The sequence below is a fragment of the Lichenostomus cassidix genome, chromosome 6, assembly GCF_008360975.1.
Source record: "Lichenostomus cassidix isolate B80296 chromosome 6, HeHo_3.0, whole genome shotgun sequence".
NCBI lineage: Eukaryota > Metazoa > Chordata > Aves > Passeriformes > Meliphagidae > Lichenostomus > Lichenostomus cassidix.
This window is the reverse complement of record NC_139487.1, coordinates 8,289,091-8,307,642: the sequence shown is the minus strand read 5'-3', so window position 1 is coordinate 8,307,642 and position 18,552 is coordinate 8,289,091.

Here is an 18,552-nt window from a genome sequence, read left to right as displayed (position 1 = left end):
ACATCTTCATTGTATAAGCATTGTTATTTTTTCTATTAGCTTGTCCAGTTATATGTGCTGCTTTTAAGGCTGAACTTGCTAAAAGGCTGAACCGTGTACCTTTAAGATAAACCACAGGGAATTAGGATCTAATCAAGCAATTGATTGTCCGAGCACTGTTTGTCCATGCATTACACAGACAACATGTAACCTCTCAAGACATTTGGGGTTTTTTTTTCACCCTTTAAAAGATTGTGATTTCTTTCAGTAGTCAAACCCAAACATTTCATGTGATCAAATTAAGAAAATGTGAGATTTTGTGCAACGGGGAGGAATAAAGAAGAATTGCTACACAGACAAATTGTTTTAAAGCATTCTAGGGACTACACAATAGCTCTGGGATCCCTTGGGTAAAAATGAAATAGCTACACCTTAGGAATATAATGGAAAGATATTATCAACCGTGGTTTACAGGGTATAGAAAGAGGATCCAGCCTGACTTCCCACAGAATATGTGAATAATCTATGAGAAAGACTGAGCCCATTAAGGGTAACTACACAGTGTATGCTAAACCTTGATAGATGTTATACCCTATTGGAAGTCATCTACTTTTCTTTTTGGATAGCCTTTTAATTTATGCTTTAATATAATCTTTTAAAAATAATTCTGACTGTACTGGCAGTTCTAACACACAGACCATCATTTCAAATCCTTTTATCAGCACATGTATCATTTTGTCTCATACTAGTAATAGGATGGGAGTCAAGGAATATCTATAGTTTCACCTCATGCCTCTTAGCAATAATGGAGTTATGTGTTGCAATGAAATACTGTATAACTCGCTATTCATCAAATGAGGCCGGGGTACTGAAGAAATTTGCTTGATGACTGTTTCATGCAAAGAACATCAACAGATTTGGGGTCAAGCCAAGGGCTCCCGTGGCTTGCTGAGATCCCAAATCCGTTGGTTGCAGTTTTGTCCCCTCTGGTGCTTTCCATCAGCCCCCATGCACAGAGAATCTCTGCTCTGAGGCTGGGTTGGAGCTCTGTCCTTACAGGGAGCATTTGTTCCCAATTCTGCAGGGTGCAGAGGAAACCCAGCTGGGGTGTGCCTGCTCTTGTCCGGGCTCTTCCATTGCCAGTTGTGGCTGCAGATTACATGGGATGTGGCACTGCAGCTGCCACTGCTGCAATGAGCTGTGCTCAGTCCTCTGAGTGCCTCCAGGGAAGGAGGCTGCAGTGGTGCTGGGAGTGGGGCTGCAGTGGTGCTGGGCGTAGGGTGGGAATGTTAGACTTCCCCTGTTCCCCTTGTTTTCCGTGTTAAATCCCACTGGGATACCTTAACCACTCCTTGGCTCACCATGCTGGCAGTGCTGTCACAGGTTCCCATAGTCCCATGTCTCTTCAGGCACTGGACAGGGCTTGAAGAGAGGATTTGACCCAAGAACCTCTCCTGGATTTAGTATTAATTTAACCAAGCTGTTTGGTCTTTGCGTGTTCATTGCTGCTTTCTGGGAGACCATAGAAGCCAAGGACTCCTATTGCCTACCGTGTCTTCCCAAACACCCATTCATCTGCCTTTCCTCATTTTTATGCACCCCTTTGAATTTGTAGCTGCTTTTCTAAACCTGACCTTCTCCATCCAACCTCCCAGGACCCTCTACCAGCATTTTTATTGCTTCAGCTCAGCAGTGCAAACTCCCTCTTGCTCTTTGATTTTCCAGTATCCCACATTAATTCCAACACTAAATATTTCCTAGGGGCAGGAGAAATGTGGTGACGGAGTCCAGGTGGGAAAACACTTCTTTATTCTGTAGGACAACATCTGTATAACCTGGTCAGGATGGGAGGACTGAGGTGAGGAGGAAACCACATGATGCAGTGGAATTGTTGAGAACTGCAGCGTCCAATGAGTCTCCATGAAAATTTCTGGAGCTTGTAACATTTCAAAGACCCTCAACACAGTCAGATTTGGGTATGTTTCCATCTGCAACGAAAAAAATAAACTTAGCCAGTTTTCACCAGTAGGAAAAGGAACAGAGTTATGAGTTTATAACCCCACGTGAGTGCATCTGTTCCCAGCAAAGCATCCTGGAGGAGTAGTATCCTGAAAGCCACTTACTACAATGGAAAAAGAAATGCAGATCCTCCCAAGCCCATTCAAGAATTGGTTAGGTCATTTTGACTGAACCTTAGCACAAGAAAAATCAGCACAAGATGGACATTTGTTAAACATAATCCATCCCAAACAGCTACATTTAGGGGAATCTAAAAACCTAGAAAAAGAAATGATTTACACTGAGGAGCTCAGCAAAGTTCACTTATTGGCTATACCAACTCTATCAGCAGCATTGTATCTTAGTTTTCACAGATTTTATTAAAAGTCTTTGCTCTAGAAATTCTTAAATCCGGCTGAACAACCTTACTAAAAACCCCCCAAAAACCTCATATCTGTGAAAATATATTCTCAGTAGGAGTTAAAAGCCAAGGGCTTGTGGCCATCTCTGGGATTCAGTCTCCTTTAATGGTCAGAATTTGATCAAAGTTGATTTTCCAATCTGGTGCTTGTGAAGGAGCCTTTGCCCTATGATGATGCTGAGGTACCTGGAGGAAACACATTGGTCATGTAATCTTAGCTTGTCCTCATTTCCGACTGACAAAATGAATTGAAAGACACTAAAAATATGTGACACAGTTCCTTAAGACCTTTTTTCTTGAAGTTGATTGCTGTGGTTTCTACAGGCCTGTTACACGGCTATGAATCAAGCCTAAGGGTATTTATTTATTTATTTAAATATTTTCTTATTTAATGAAATGTGGGCCAACTGATGTTCTGCAGAAATAAGCTAAAGGTGACTAGGTGGGAAACTCAATGATCTCTTCTGTCAAAACTGATGCATGAGACCCACCAGATGTGAACATTAGGGCAAAAACTTGCACCAGGGGATTAACAGCATTGCAAAAAGAAGTCTCTAATGGAGTCAGTTGATGGACAGTGTTTTCTGGAGCTATATGTGACCTTTAAAACAGGTGCCAGCAAAAAGAAAGGAAAAGCCAGAATCCAGCTGGCAAAGGCAACAGCACTGGGCAAGGAGACTACTGGTAACATGCAGGAAGAAAGGCAAAGGACAGTAGAAAAATATTGATTTATTAGTGTGAAGTGAAAAGTACATGGACCAGGTCAGAACCACTTGCTTTTCTGAGGAAGTTTTAATTTGATTAGTCCATTATTTTCAGTGGAAATAAGTGTTTTAATGCAGTGGATGAAAACACAGAACCACTGGTTCCAATTTTTAACAGTGTTTGCAAAACATTAATTTTTTACTTAATTTCAAGGCACCTGGATAAGAGTGCACAGTGGCCTTTCAGATTTGAGGAAAACCAAATAAATTGTGCTTCTGCCTGTTAGGACAAAATTTTTCAAAGTCATGTGCAATGCATACCCCTTTTGGAAAGGGAGATGCTTGGCAGAAAGAAGGCAGAACCAAGAAATAGTTTCCTAGAGACAGAAACTGGTATCTCCCAGTCAAGTAAGGACTAAACCAATCAAAAAGTGTGAACCACAGATACCAGTGTATAATTCCAATCTTTGTACAGTAATAAGATTTCATGATTACTGCTTTGAAGGCTGCACTCTGGTCAAGCAAGATAAGTACTGGCAATTTCCCTGAGCCTGAATTCAGTCAGATATCACATGTCACTTTCAACAATGTTCTCTGTGGGCTATGTTGAGATCAAAACCTGGACTAGAGTGTATCACACAGATCACATCACTTGTTAGGTGATGGTGCAGTTAGGATGGCACAGCCTATTTTAATATCCAGAATATTCAGGATTTGGACTTTTGTGGGTCTGAAGCTATTATCGCAGTGAGGTTTTGAAGAAGTTGCAAAGACCAGATTTTGCTTGGTGTAATTTTTCACAGGGTGGTGAGGTTTCCTTTTACTTACATGTGGCAGAAAGGTTTAAGGTCCAGCAGGAAACTGCCTTTGCACTATCAGTAAATGAAGAGGTCAAGCCCATGTGGGTGCTGCCCTCTGTTCAGTTTCCTGAATGGTGCTTGGCTGCCAGTGAGGTTGAGGGTTGTCTTCTTGTCATATTTTCCGTGGGAACATGATGCATAGCTGGATTTGGGATCAGACATTTCTGAATGCTCAAAGTTGTGTTTGAATGGCAACATGGGAGTAGGCATTTCAAAAATAATCTGCTTACTCAATTCTGTGTTAAATCTTTGCACCATGACAGAAATCAGCCAGCATTGCACACTTGTGATCCAAGCCTATTACTATCAAGAAGGTTGAAAATATCCTTCTGTTAAAGGGGAGTCTCTTAGAGTTAAAACTCAATAAAAGTGTGCTCAGTTCCAGGTTTTGCCACAACCTTCAAGAAAAATGGGACAAGTTTCTTCAATTCTTGTGTTGTGTGGGTGAAACTGGGGTCTTATATCTTCCATTGTTTCTTACTTTGGAGGATGGAAGAAGAAGCTTGTCTCTTAAAACTGAGAAAAAAGGAATGATCTGGATTGAGACTGCTACTTGGCGCCATGATACAAATAATAAGTACTTCAGCCTTATGAAAATGCTACTGAGTTCAGTTGCAATAAATTAGCACTAGTTATTGAAATATTAGGAAGGCTTTTCTTTGCACTACAGTGATTAAAGCAGATAAATAAGAAGCTGGACAATTTTGTGTGTGTGGTTACAGTGTCTCAGGGCTGCCTCTAATAGCCCCAGTGATCTTTCCATCGTTGTTAATGGGAATTTAATTGGGATTTATTTCCATGGAATTTTTGTACCTTCAGATCATTACAGCACTGAGGGAATTTTATAGCCATGGGGATCAACATGGTCTCTCTAGAGGTTCTGTTTGATGAATGAAGTTGGAAAGAGTTGACATATAGTTAGAGACCATTACCATTTAGAAACACAGGACTGAGAGGAATCCCTTTCAAAAGGATCCTCTTTGTCCTATGCTGTCTGCTAGTCATCTCTTAAAAACCCCCAGTATGATTAATGCATCCAATCTTTTCTTCTGTTTTTAATTGATCTTTCCTCAAAATTCTATATGCTTTTTTTTTCTCCTCATTTCAGAGCAGTGAAACTGAATGGAACCACCATCTATGGAGGAGATGACCACTGCATTTTGTCCCTATCTTTCCACAGATTATAAGAGAAAACACTGACCACAGAGAGAAAGAATAGCTGGGAAATGGCAGCACTGGCATGTGACTCAGGAGAGGTGAAAGCAATTCCTCTCCCAGCCACATACTTCTTGTATGACCCTGGAAAGTTACCTGGTTTCAGCAGGGAAAGGAAAACTAGTGTTGTCCCACTTTGCTAGGTAGAAGATCAAGCCAATATTTAAGACTTTGAATGAGAGATGTGTGCCATAAAATGACTAAGGCACGATAAATACAGTTTATCTTCTGTAGTCTCTGCAATAATATTACCCCAAATAGCCAAGGTATTTCACCCAAATTCGTATGTATGAAAGGAGTATTGACACATCTGTGCAAGTTTAGTGTCTTTAATATTTTTTAAAAATTGTAATTAAGAATTCAGCTTTTGTGACAAATCTATATATTGATAATCCCATGTTTTCCCCCTTGTTTAGCCTTTAGCTATCCCTTGTTAACAGAGCTGAGCCAGCTTGGCTGAGTCAACTTCTTTTCCCTTGAATCTGCTCCACCTTCAGAGGGCTTTCTGTCTGTCTCCTCTAGTGGTTCCTCTCTTGTTCATGTGTGCATGCTTGGGTGTGTGCAAAACCTACAGGAAGGACCTTGTCATGAGCAGCCACTTTGAAGCATCCCCCAGCTCCTCAGCACAACTTTGCTTGACATGTGGTTAAACACCAGCTTCCACTTGACAACAATTATCTTTTTTTTTTTTTTTGGCCCTGGGAATGAACACTCCAAGCAGATTTTCTTCCTCTTAATTGCTTCGAATTTCCACTGCTCCCTGCATTTGGACCTGAGGGAAGGTATTCAATGCGGCCATCTTCAGGCCTTTAAAGTTACTAATTCTTAAAATTGGTTTTATAAAATATCATTAATATTATTATTGATATTATCAACAATTATAGATTATTGATATTGATATTATTATATACAGTATCACTAGTATATATTAATAATAGTTATAGAGTAATAATAGTTATATATTAATATTTATGACAATAAAACATCAATAATATTAATGTATAACAATATTTTTAATTAATAATATCATTAATGTTTTTATTATTTTTTATAGGACTAACCCCTCTTTTCTCTTGTCCCCTTAGGTTAGGGGTTTTGGGAGACTTTGCTGGGCTCCTTTTCCTCTGAATGGTCCTGCTCAGCCTGAGTTCCAGCTGTGCAGAGGATGCTGCTTCTCTGATGCTCCAGTCTCTGATCTGGGGAGGGTTCTGGTGCTGGTCAGAAAGGATGCAGAAAACCATGTAGTCAGGTGAATGAAAATATAAAGCTGTACATGCAGGGATGGAAGGAAGAAAGGTTTAAGTGGTTCTTTCCTAAAAATTATGTTCTTGTGTGGGGGATGAAATGGATTTTTAAAGTATCTGTTTACAATTGGATGAATTATATAAGTATCCATTATGTAATTGAATAATAGCATAATCTTCTGTAATGACAGGCAGAAGCCTTCTAATGTTTGGGACAGGACTTATTTCCTTCTTACTTGGATATCTTTCAGATGCATTGTTATGCAGTTCTTTACATGATGTTTTCTTTCTTCCCTCTTTGAAATTCATCCATGTTAACTGGCTGTACTTACTCTATTATTATGCTTCCTTGAACATGTCTTTTCTTTATTACTTATGTCTTGATAGCATTCCAAGCATACTGAGCTGTGATGCTCTTTTATCTTGCTGTTATTGCAAGTTTGAGCCTCTGGATCCAGATCTTGTCCCTCTACACCTGTTAGAGCTCACTCCAAATAGGGGATAAAACCATCACCACGCAAGGTGAAACAAAGGTCTCTGAAGGACAAAGAGCTTTAGTGAGGCTGGTTATAGGCTGACAAGGGATTCTTCCCTTCAGTGGTTTGAAAGGATGAGAAAGGCAACTCACATGAGTAAGCACTTGTGGGTTCAATTCCTGAGTCAATTATCCATTGGCTGTTGAGTACACTTTGCTGCAAAGCTGGCTATATTTGTCTTTTAAACATGCTGTTGATGGAAATTTTTGTGCTAATATTTTTTTTTCTTTTTTATTTTTTCCCCTTGGCATTGTAGCACAATGTCCAGATTAAAAATAAAAGCAAATAAAACCCCAACAAACTATCTTTCAGTGAGCTAGTAATACGTTCAACACTGATGGCATTTTTCATCTTCCTTTCAAACCCTGGTATACAGAGTTCATCTGTAGAAGGGCACTCTTGAGGGTAAATTTATGGGGGATGCATCTCTTTTCAAAATTATGAAAAACATCTCATTTTATGAAAAACCCACAAATCCCTTGGGAAGCAGAGACGCCTTCATTTCAAAACTGAACTGCTACTGTCCACTTTTCCTGGAAAATCTTCAAGGAGCTTCCAGATTTTCAGAGTTGATGTTTGCCGTCTCCAGCAAAAGAAAATGCCTCTCCCCTTATTTTTCTTAAACACTGAATTATATACATATTTGAATATTCACATTTTGGTGAATTGCTGACCACAATGACTTTTCTGTGCCCTGCAAGAAATTATGAGCCTTTTTTTTCCCAAACTTCTGGTTCACAAAGCTGAGTTAAACATTTTCTCACAGCATTTGCTAACAACATAAGCAGGTTTATTCCACGTTTGGGGAATTTTTTTAGCCATGGGCTAAATTAGATTGGCCACATGTGGTGTTCAGAGGGCCACAGTGGGGTCCCTCTATGAGTAACAGTATTGCACTGCTGAAAAATGGGGGAGAGGGATGAGGGATGGTTTAGAGGAGCCAATAATTTCCCAGTTTATCTGGGTTTCTGGTGGCTGCGGTGGTTGTTGTTGTTGTTGTTTTGAGTTGTGCGTACTACGTTTGAAGAGAAAGCCAGGACTGGTTGGAGCCTTAATAAGAAATAAAAAAATTGGAGGTGAAAGGGCTCACTGATAAAAGAGCTGCTTTCATTTACTGCTCCAGGCATCTGCTGTAAAGGAGCCAAAGCGAATGTGCAAGCATCAGAGACAGTCGCAGGAGGGAGGAGGCAACAGTCAGAGCTGTGAGTAACTGTACATAAACATAATTTAAATCAAAACAGCTGAATAACAATTTAGGACATAAAAGGAAAGAGAAAAGGTGGAATGAAGTAAAGAAAAACAAACCCCACAAATCGACCACAGTCAAACGAGAGAGGAACACAGAGGAGCAGCAAATGGAAGACGAAAAATCAAGCAAAGCCATCGGGGTCCAGTGGTTCATTCCTGTGGTACCCTGCGGTTCCCAGCTCAATTACTCAATAAGGTCTTGTGCTTTCCAGGCCAAGAGGAGCCCTGAAGTACCAAATCTCTCCTTCAGGCTTCTTCTCTTCAAACACAAGGCTCTTCTCAGCTCAGCTTCCCTGCCATCGCCTTTTTATGCTGCTTTCTGCGCCAGCTCCCAGGCCCTCTGCTCCATCAGGGATGCACTCTGCTCACTCCTACTGCTGCCATCATTCCCACTCGCCTGGAGCAGGTTGCACCCTTTCCAGACAGTTTCTCCTTTCCCCCACAACAGCTCCCTTAAACATTGCTTGCTGCTGCTCAGCCCCTGCTGGCATCAGCAGCTGGAGGAGCCCAGCCTCAGTGCAGCATCCCTTGTCACCTCAGGTCACTCCTGCTGCTCTTTCCATGTTCACACAGCTCCTCTAACAAAGGGGTTTGCGTCTACAATTAGGGTTCCTAAGTCCTGACACAACAGCTGTTGCTGCTTTGCACCCACCAAGGCCTTTGTGCTCCCTGCCTTTTCTCAGTCCCATACAGTGTCACTGCCCGGTGTCCTTACAAACAAATAAGCACAAATTTGGATTTTTTAATCCTATTAAATAATTGGCTTTGATGGTACCATGCAGCAATGAGTGTCACTGATGACTCAGTTTGAAATGTGTTTTCCTGACATTCTTATTAAATGGGGAGAGCAAGCAGGACATTGCCAGGTCGATGTGGTTGATGGAGAATGCTGTTGATGGGTTCACAAAGACTAATTGCCACTCCTTCAAATCCAAGAGACGTAGTTGTGATGGGACAAAGACTCATCTTTGTTCAGTGGCTGGAGAAGAATGGCAAGAGCAGAAGAAAACAGCAGGATAAGAGTGTCTCAAGCAGAGGCTGTTACCCCATACTTCTGAGGATGTTATTCAAGGCTCTGCAGTAGACCTTTCTCAAAATGTCTCCCTGACCCCAGTGCTGAAGCCTCCTTTGTGCCTGGAAGAATGAGGGCTTAAACCCTTTCCAAAATACTTGCGGTTTTGCTTTCTCATTAGTGCAAGCTTAGCTTTGCTTGCATGTTGGGCATGTTTCATTCCTCAGGTTTGTGATATGAGGAAAAGCTAAGAAACAAAAAAATCTTCTATCCTTTGTGAGAGACACAGTGCTATTTCCCTCCCTGATCTATACATCCAATTAGTCCATAAAAGTTACTCTCTGCTAATTTGATATCCCATTTTCCAGCTTTACCAACATCTGAGCCATCTGATGTGCTTGTGAATGTATAGTGGGATGAGGATGTGTGACAATATTTCCTCCACAGCACAAATGTGTATATTTTTTCATGCATACATAATTAAAAATGGTTGAAAGCGACTTTGATTAAGCTTTCTCAAGAATTCAAGTTAATGTTAATCATATTTCAGGAGAGATCATGCAGTAATATTTTCAGCCAAAAAAAGAAGGCTGCCTAGGGAAAGCCACCACATTAGGAAAAAATAAATAACAGCTCGTGACTGGAAATATTTTACTTTATTTTCTTTAGCTTATACTAAGATGTGACCACTGTCCAACAGTTACTAGGATAAATAATACATACTAGTAAGGATAGGGAGAAATGAAGAGTCATAGACAAGGGAGATGAAAATTGTTTCATGTCAGAATTGAAATGAATGGAGGCCAAAACCAGCAGGGTGGGAAGTCTGTTCCAGATGGCAGGAGCTGCAGAAGCTATTGCACCAACAGTAGCCAGCTTGTAGGAAGAGGCAGAGAAAAATTACTGGGTTTCCAACAAAGTGTTACGTATTGTAAGAGGGAGGACTAACCAGCTCCAAGGCACTGATGGATGCTTCCTTAAGGGGATATTCCTGCAGGAATTGGGAGGGTCACTGTGACTCAGAAACATGCAAGGTGGGGGAGGCAAGCGGGTTAACACTTTTTTCCTTAGATGCAGCTCTGAGTCATAAAGCCTTTTCTTTTATTTCTCTCTTTCTTTTTTTGTTTCCTTTTTGTCTTTTCTGTTAAGTGAAAATAATCTTGAGTGTTCCCTTTCCAGAAAATTTTGAAGAGGACATTTTGGAGAGACATTTCACAGAGCTCAGCAGAAGACAGTGCCATCCCAGCTGGGATCTGCATCCTCAGGCAGTTCGCCCTCCTCCTGGACAGGTTCCCTGCAGCCTCTCTGCCTTGCTGGCAGCTGTAGGACACCATGGTCCTGCCTGATGACCAACAGGACTGAAGTAAAACCAGCTGCTCCAGCAACCCACTGAGCAGGAGTCACTCTTGGGCCTCATAAGTAAAAGGAAAAAAACTGTAAAGGAAATTAGAAGTAACTTTTTGCACACTGTGAAAAGTTGCTTTAGATGAGCATGCACCCTCTTGTATTCTCTGTTCTTATATAAAAAATACCAAATGCAATAAGGAAGCCCCACACATCACACTGGCTTCAACCACATGGAGAAAAAATCTCATGGCCCCTGGTGTAGGGGTTAAGAAATGGATCAATACTGAGGTTTTCCAAGGTCCATTCTCCCAGACAGGGTCTTGCAAGTACTGCTGGCTGCTCAGATTCCAAACCCAGCCTGATTTTTTATAGAGATGGTCATCAACCAGCAGTGTGAAAGTAAGGCTGAAGCAGGGAGACCTTTCTCAAAATTTGCCTCATGTTGAGGACCCAGTTGGTCTTAAGATTCTTTTCTGAGATTGAATTAAGGCAAGATTTGTGTTCGGATTTGGTAATCTGAGTCCCTGTTGAGGGATTTTAACTGCAAGATGTCAAAAACTCTTGTGTTCAGAAAGCCTCTTGCCAGTACTTTGCCATGTTTCTGTCTCAGAAACCAGTTTGAGCTTTGTAGCCATCCAGTTTAGTCCTTTGGGACTTGGTGATTTGACTATGACTACAAGCACTAGTTTTTAAAGATGCCAGACCTAACAGTTGGTTTAAAAACTGAACAATAAACATGCTTATTAGCTTGCCACACAAGATACACACATTGAATCCGCGTTGGTTATTTGGCAGCATCACGAACACTCCCCTTAAATTGATTTGATGACTAAATGCTGTTTAGAATAGTAACTGATCCTGCTGAGAAAAATCCAACTTTTAGGGCTAACAGTTTCTTGCTGTTCATATTCCTTCTTGAAATTCTGTTCAGCTTTTGGTCTAAATTCTTCATGGCAAAAAACACTAAATTAAAAATGCATTTTGGGGTGATGCCAGCATCTTACAAAGTTCATACTGGGTTTTTTTCTCCCTTGTGCAGTTGTTTTTTAATCTATTTTTTTTTTTTAATTTAAATTACAAACTCTAATCACCTGATCAAAAATGTAAGTTTTCTCTAATTCACAAAGCAATAAACCATTCAAGATTAATATATTCAACTAATTGGTCAACTGAAAGTCTAAATTGACTTGATTGCCAACAGGAAGAATTAGAACAAAGGTTCAAAATGTTCAATGAGCTGAAAAATCTGTTTTGTACCAGTTCTGTTGATCAACCTTTAAAATCAGTCTCACCCCATTGAACTGAATAGCACACTGCCTCTTTTAAAGGCCAGCAGTTTTCCAAGCAGATATTTTGTGTGTCACCCCCAATTTAGAAAGCAAGCTAACATGGAGCTGACACCAGTTTTTGACCAAGGAATCTGTAGGGAAGAAGCAGAAACCTTGCTGCCCTTGATCACACACATTTTCAAGGCCACAGCGTGTTTTTCAATAGCACTGTTGAGTTTAGTGCTGCCATCTCGGGGAAATCTGAGAGCAACAAGGTTATTTAAAAAATATTAGAAACAGCAAACACTATTTTTTTGGCAAAATGTGACGATAAACAGAAAAGGTCAAAAGATAAATCAGAGTTGCTGAAGGGACCTCCAAGACTTTACAAGCTTTTCTATTTGCCATTAACCTCCTCAGCTCTGACTTCTTTTGCCAAAAATTATACTTTCCTGATTTATTTTTTACTGTTGTGGGCAGGAGGTCTATAAATCAATCTTTACAAGTCCTGGTAGAATATCACTATTATATCCTGTAGGTATTTCTAGGTTTGTGCATAATACCCATGGGGTCCACCTTGGCAAACAAACACCCCTGAAACCCACAGGTGATGCCACTGGACTTCTAATCACTGAATGAATGACAGGTCTTTGAAGAGAAATGGGACTGATGACACCAGGTGACACACTGAAAAGGGCTTCTAAGCAGAGCCCTGCACACAAGGGCTGGGTGCATTCGCTCCTCTCTTTTTCAATCATTGACTGATTTGAACAACAGTGTTTCATGCTAACTGAAGAAACATTTATGCTTCCTGTAGATCCAAAATGAACCAAAAAAATCAAATCATATGAGGAAGTAATTTCAGGTCGCGAAAAGAAAAATTATTCCTTTTTGGCTGTTACTGTTTTTCATTCCCTTGTAAGGGAAATTTAATTCAATTTCCAAAATAAATTTTCTTTGAAAATGAAATATCCAAACATGTATTTCAGAAATGTCAAAGGGAAATGAATTAAAGCTTCATTTACAAATTGATTTAGGATGATGTGTGGAACTTAAACTTGACCCACAAGTAGGTTTGCTTGAGTTGGAAAGGAGCTCTTTTCATCCCATTGTGCAGAGCATTCCTTCTGGAGCAGCTCCAGCATGGGGAAAGGTGGTGGGGATACTGAAATGTCAGGCTGTCTCAGCTGACACTCGCTGCCATGTCCCACAGGTGGTGACTGATGGCACATGCCAGCTGTCAGGGGGCAAAGCCATCCGGTGACAAGCAGCTGGCCAGGCCATGCTGCAGTCGTGTCAGCCCCAGAGCTTTCCTTTGCAGTCACCAACTGCAGCACCCCTGGTGATGTTCCCTTTTTGGCCCCTGATGCCCCTCCCAGGCCCACAGTGTCCCTGCTTGGCTCTCCTTCACCCCTGATGTTGACAATATCCCACTGGGCCCCAGAAGCTCCAGTTTTATGGCACAGTGACAATGTCAGGGCAGCACAAGATCCTTCCATCAGCTGAATTATCCCTCATCCTGCAGGCCAGCTCTCCTTGCCTGCTCATGGGTGACCTTTGCAAGTGGGCTTCTGATGTTTGTCCCATATGAAACATGAGAAGAACTGCCCAAGAAGAACAGATTTTGCCCTGGCCAACTCTTCCAGGATGAAACTCAAGGCAAAGAGGTGCCTTTCTCTACCTGTCAGCCTACACCCCCTGCCACACACTTTTTACTGTTGACTCTTCTATTTTTTGTCATGCTCTCTGCTTGTTGTCTGAGACGAGATGAAAGATTTTTAATAGTGATGGCATACAGCTCTAGAGACAAAAGGGTCTATTCCTTTCTTATCTTGGATGTGTTAAAAACACTCTACCTTCATCCCGCTACGTTCAAAAGGAGACAAAAGTGAAACGAAGTGAACAATTTTTCAGCACCATTAATAAAACAACCCCAAATGATATAAAATAGCCTTGTTTCACATGACAAACACTGTACCCACGAGCTTTGGCTTCTCTCATGAAGAGAGAGAGAGAAAACCTTCAGAACTTTTTCTGGGCTCTCAAACTTCCAGCGCGGTTCGTAGGGGCTGTAATTTAGCCCCAGGCATTTGAGAATCTACTTTGTGTGTTTTGGCAATGACATGAAAATGCAGAGAGAACTGTACATCTTGCAGTTGTACGCTGAGCTAGGCGATCTGAGGGGCCTGTCTATAATAGAGGAATCATCTTTTCTTCAATGAAGTGCTACTATTGTTGTGATCTTCAATAAAGGATATAATGGATGCATTCATGTGGTGGCTGTTGTTTGTGTGTGATTCTTTCAGCGCACGGCTAAGCGCACAAGAGTCTTTTAAACTCTTCTCTACTCACATCCAGTAGTGCTAGCATTTTGTGCCAAACTAGGTTGGTTTTCCCCCTGCAAGCTTCTTTTCCTATTATTTTTGGATAAAGCCAATTGACCATGAAATACCTCTTTATTGCAAAGTGATATCTCCAAGCCCTCACTGTGGGATCATGGGTTAAAACATCACTGTAATGCGCATTTGCGTGGAGGTGTTGTTGGTTTAAGTATTCACCTTTCTAAAATTAGCCACTTTGACCCATTGTAGGCATGTTAAGAAAGTGATATTCTTTGGGGGTCAGAAGTGATGTGTGAGGCTGCATCAGCTTCTGGGTACCATAATTATATCAATTGCCCATTTTCATATAATTCCAAACTGAAGTTACATCTTTCATGAGGGTAAACAGCATTCTTTGGGCTTCATAAGGTGACCTGAATAAGGTAATTTCCTTTTGTTTGATTACAGCATTGGGCAGAGGAGAGATTTTCAAAGACAAAAGACGAAGGTTGTTCCTGAAAAAGGCAGAAATTTGCATAAACCCACAAAGTAATGGCAAGAGCAAAAAACATTTTAGCATGCAATGTGCATGTGTGCTTAACATATCACAGATGCAATCACTAATGTGTGGCTCTGAAGGAGCGGTGAGGCCTTGGGGAATGGTGCTGAGCAAGGCTGCAGCCAACAGCTGGAGATGCACAGGATGGGCCATGAGAGGATGCTCATTTTTCAGCCATACAACAAAAACAACAACAACACTTTTAGAAAAGAGGTAGGGGAGGAAGTGTTACCTTGAATCTGCTCTGAAGAACTTACTTCAATCAATAGACCTACATTTAAATAAGTTTAGATGTAATTATCCGTTACAAATCTGGTTTTCTGCCTTGTTAGTCAGAGATCCTAGGCACTTTTATTTAAAATTTGTACTAATCTCAACCTCATTTAACTATATAATGTGAACAGTTTAGGGAAAGAGGGGGAAAAAAAAGAAAAACATAAAACCTTCCAACATCTTTTCTTTTTAGGCAAGTTGAAAAGGATGAGCACCTAGCAAGGTTTTTTCTCAAGTCACTTTTTAAAGATTGTTATTATCTTTTCATATTAAAGTTAACATTACCATATGCTGTTGAGCTTTTGTTGATGGCAATGCTTAAACTGGGATGTTGTTTCCTTTGGAGATTCTTACTGCCAGTCATTAATTTACATTTTTTTGAAATCGTACTGCGAGTGCTTTGTTGATGCCTGTTTTCATTTTGTTTCTCTCTCTTTTCAGGTCACACATGAGGAGTTTTTTCAAACAGTAAGTTAAGGCAAGGGAATGAAATCCGTGACATCTGCCACTCATGCTCTCTTCCTCCATCCTGTTTGCCCACAGCCCCCCTTTTCTCCTTTTCTTTTTGTAATGCTCATGGTTTTCATCCCATTCAAAGGCCACCCCCAGTTCTGCCCCCCACTCCCCAGTTTCTCCAGTAATTACTCTGGGGAATGCATTTGAAGCTGAATCTCTTTCTCCCCTTCATTCTTTGGCTCTTTATGGCTGTTGGTTTGGGGATGTCTTAATGTTCCCATTTGAACTGAAACATCTCCCTCCATAAACTTCAGTCATGTCCATTTTTATTTAGCCTCTGAGGAAATCAAACTATGTGTCATGGAAATGAAGTGCCCAGCACTTAACATGATCCCATGCTGATTGTTACAGGCTTCTAGGAATTGTCCTGCTCTCTGCTTTTGGTCCCCTATTGTGGTTGACCATCTCCATACCAATCTAAATAAATGAAATCTAATTAAAAAGAAAAAGGACACAACTGCCTCCCAACTCCCTCTTTAAAAGCTGAATGAGTAACATTGAATCATCTCCAGTAGGAAATTTATGAGGCTGAGAGTTAGGGTCCTGATCCTGAACTCTTTACTCATGCACTAATCCTCACACATTTGATTTATCCTTTCAGCTTCAGTTCACACAATGACTCATAAAAATAAGTGATGTAGGATTGGGCCCTTCAGGATCTTGCAATGATGCAGTTTTCCCCAGTGTTTTCTTTCATTAATGGGATTTTTTAACTACTGACAATTCAGGCAGAGAAAATATACTCAGAACAGAGATTTTTTTTTTTTTAATCCTGACTCCAGCACATAAAGAAGGTAGTAACTTGTCAGAGAAGGATTTGATCCAAAAAGCATACAGGTGTGCATTTTAGACTTCTTCAGTAATAGATTTGTCTTTCCTGTGTCAGATCAGGACCATTGCCAAATGGGATCATCCTATTGTATTACAGCATGGATGCTCTCTATTACAATGCTCTAAAGTATCTATTTAGGACAAGCAGCTTAAAAAAAAATTTAAAAGAAAAAGAAAAAAAACCCAAAAAGAAATACGAAACCCAGATGCTTCTTTGCTAGTATTGCAAACTGTAACACAGATCACCACCAAAAAGGAAACAAAGGAAATTCTAGACTACAGTAAAACCTGATCTGTTTAGTATATGCCCTTAAAACTTAATGTGCACGGTTAGGATCCAGTTAAGTGCTCAGTCACTAAAACTTGGATTGAAGCAGCCCTGCTGTAAAGTTTCTTTCCTGATGTCATTTTAAAGTGAGAAGAGGCAAGAAGAGAAACAAATTGACACGTACTGTGATAAATTCCTGTAATGGATTAGAAACAGTGCATTGCTGTCACTGAAATCAGAAGAACAGAACTGTTTGGGAAATGGTTCAGAGATGCTGGCTTTGGTTATTTCTTCCAGTGGAGGAATAAGAATGCTGGAAACTTGCCTTGTGTGTGTGTGATCTGGACTCAAGTCCCTCTGGAAATGCATTAAAAAAAAAGGGAGGTCTTGTTGCTAAAGGGTATTGTTTGGAAAAATATACAAAACAACAACCAGCAAAAGAAACTGCTTTTGTAGATGATGGGAAATATCAGGAATGGGTAAAGTTATTCACATTAAGCTGAATTCTCATGCCTGTCTTCCTATCTGAGAGAGAATAAGAAGTAAACTTAGGATTTCTTCTGTTCCTGCCTCTTCAGGTACTCAGCTCAGGAGGTCCCATCAGGATTTTAAAGAGGCCAGTTTTGTAGACCACTGGAGAGGCAGAAGACTGCTTGTTGACTGGTTGGAATCCCATTTATTTTGTTTTCTTCTTCTGTTTTGGGAGACTACATTTTGGTATATTTAGGAGGTTACCCTCCAACATCTGGGAGTAATTTTCACACCAAATGATGGGATGACAACCCTCAGTTACAGCACTGATTCCTACCCCACTGCTGAAAACAGCACATCTGTGTGTGTGTGTCCCACTTACTCCCTGACTGGGGATAACCTCCTGAGGGGTTCCCCTCCTTCGAGGTCCCTTCTGCCAGGGTGGCTCTTCCTCAGGGCTGGAAATCCACAGGAAGTGGATTTCCCCATATTCTGCCCCTGAGCATCTCCTTTTCTACAGGAAAATGCATTTTTCTGCCCCCTCCTTGTTCACCAACTAGGGAGGAGGTTTTGGAGTTCCACTACTGCAGATACCCCATTGCTTCCTTATCACACCCACAGTGTATCACGCCCCACTCTGTGAGGGCGGTTAGAAAGACCTGTTGCTTTTTTTTGGATTAAAATACAGAGATTTTTCCCCAAACTAACAACATATTACAAAATGCAAGGAAGGAATAGGAAGGAGGAAGAAAGGGCTTTTTCAGAGCAAAGTCTACCTGGAAGCTTTAATGGAGGTGTAGAATTATACAAGTGTGAAATATTATTATTATTATTATTATTATTTATGAACTAACCTGCACTCTCCCTGCCTGAGATATAATTTTACTGGCATGTCCAAAGTGATGCAATTCTTTGGCTTCCTTCCCTGCTATAAGTGTACCCACAGCCTGAATGTGACATTTGGAGACCCATTTCCAGTCTGTGGATCTCAGACCAGATTGCACAATGACAGATCAGAGGTCTGCTTTGACCAGGGACTGTACACAAGACAGTCTTCCTGGTGAGGGATTTTTTAATCAGGGGTAGTTGTAGAAAACACATGTGATGATGATAGAGCATGATGGAGCACTAAGATATCATCAGTGGAAAAAGCAATACATATTTTCATACATGTAACATGACCAATAACAAAAGCACTCCTTTAAAATAATCTTCGGAGCAATTTGTATCTCTGCAAACATGCACCTCCATAAAACCACCAAATCTGGGGTAGAGAGAAGGGAAAAAACCTAAGGTCAGCAGCCAGCATAAAATGAAGGGCCCACCTGCTCCCTGCAGACCTGAGAATGGCTCCCCTTAGATTTGGTGTCTCCAGCAGCAATGACTTAAGCACTTTTAGTGGAGGAACTGCTCTGATGAGCCCTACTTTCCCACTTTAGCAGTATAGAGGAGCTGTCATCAGGATTCATCTGACCTACTAT